A 2,170-nucleotide genomic window follows, 5' to 3' on the forward strand; every position below is an offset into this window, starting at 1 on the left:
GCTGTGCTCTTCCAGCACCACTGATCCAGAGCATTTTATTTCTGCCGGTGCTGCCAGACCTACCGGCGCTTATCGAGCAATTTCCGTTTATCTTTCAGATTTTCAGTATATGCAACTCTTCGTCTTGTTTAAGGGCAGATTGAGCTTGTTATGGGGGACGGAAGCACATTGCTGTCATGGGTTGGACTGTAACCTGGTGTTGTGTGATTTTTAATGTCATTAGTGGAAGCATCCAACACGTGAGGGATACCCCCTTTCACATCTTGCCAAGTTGCAAAAACGCAATGATGCACTCCCTTTCGTAATCCCTTGGACCTCTTGCAGGGGTACACATTGAATTCTGCTCATGTCTGGACCTGAGGTGCCAGCCAATGAGCAGTCGAGTCATTAGTAGTCGTCAGACCATGCAGAAACAGGCCATTTGGCCCAACTTGGCCATGGCAACCAGGTTTCCTAAACTGAACTAGTTCCACTTATCTCAATTTCTTTCTAAACCTTTCAGTCCATGTACCTGCCTAAATTACTTTTAAATGTTGTAATTGTACCCACCTCTATCACTTCCTTTGGCAACTCATACCAAAATTGCACCTCAGGGTCCCTTTTAAATCTTCCCCCCTCACCTTAAACCTATGTCCACTAGTTTTGGACTCCCCAGGGAAAAGACCTTTGCTATTCCCCCTATCCATGCCCCTTATAATGTTACAAGTCCATATCAGGTAACCCCTCAGCTTCCTAGGTTCTGTGGAAAAACGTCCCAGCTTATTGGTAAGGACATAGGGAATAGGAGCAATCGGCCATCTAGCCCATTGAATCTGTTGTGTCATTCAATAAGATCATGGCTGATCTTTTGATGGGCTTAGCTCCACTTACCCACCCGCTCATCTTCATCCTTAATTCCTTTTCAAAAACATTTCTATCTTTGCCTTAAAAACATTCAACAAAATTGTCTCAAACTGTTTCATTGGGCAGGGAATTCCACAGATTCACGACATTTTGGGTGAAGAAGTTCCTCCTCAACTCGGTCCTAAATCTGCTCTTCCTTACTTTGAGGCAATGCTCCCTAGTTCTAGTTTCACCTGCCAGAGGAAACAACCTCCCTGCTTCTATCTTATCTATTCCCTTCATAATTTTATATGTTTCTATAAGATTCACTCCACATTCTTCTAAATTCCAATGAGTATGGTCCCATAGTTACATTCTTGTAAATCATTTTTGCACTCTTTCCAGTTTAATAACATCCTATAGCAAGGCAGCCAGAATTGTAATCAGTATTCCAAATGTGGCCTTACCAATGTCTTGTACAGATGTAACATGATGTACCAACTCCTGAACTCAATGCTCTGACCAAATGCCTTCTTCACCACACTGTCTACCTATGTCAAGGAACTATGTACTCCACATAACCTTTGTTGAGCAGAAATCCCAATGAGATCATTTAGCTTGCCTCCAGCACTTTATGGCTGTGGTGTAGGCTTCTAACTGGCCAGTCTTCACTGCATAATTTTCTGCCCATAATTTCGTTAGCTCCTTGAATACTAGAAGCTTGATATGTTAATACACAGACAGTTTGCAGACAAAAAGAACATGTGTACACATTTTTCCTGTTTCAACACAACAAAATACATGATAGTCATCCTCTAATTCAGTGGTGAGGACAATACCTTGACCAGAGTCAGAGTCAATGTCAATCTGTTGTGTGTAAAATTTAACCCCAAGTTTAGCATTCAACTTTATTCTGGATTAGAGTGGTGCTGGAAAAGCACAGCAGTTCAGACAGCATCCAAGGAGCAGGAAAATCGACGTTTCTGGCAAAAGCCCTTCATCAGGAATATAGGCAGAGTGCCTGAAGGGTGGAGAGATAAATGAGAGGAGGGTGGGGGTGGGGAGAAATTGGCATAGAGTACAATCGGTCAGTGGGGGAGGAGATGAAGGCGATAGGTCAGGGAGGAGAGGGTGGAGTGGATAGGTGGAAAAGGAAGTAGGCAGGTCGGACAAGTCCGGACAAGTCAAGGGGACTGGAAGTTTGAAACTAGGATGAGGTGGGGGAAGGGGAAATGAGGAAGCTGTTGAAGTCCACATTGATGCCCAGGGGTTGAGGTGTTCTGAGGCGGAAGATGAGGCGTTCTTCCTCCAGGCGTCTGGTGGTGAGGGAACGGCGGTGAAGGAGGCC

Source organism: Chiloscyllium plagiosum, chromosome 7 (genome assembly GCF_004010195.1).
Source record: "Chiloscyllium plagiosum isolate BGI_BamShark_2017 chromosome 7, ASM401019v2, whole genome shotgun sequence".
NCBI classification, from domain to species: Eukaryota; Metazoa; Chordata; class Chondrichthyes; order Orectolobiformes; family Hemiscylliidae; genus Chiloscyllium; species Chiloscyllium plagiosum.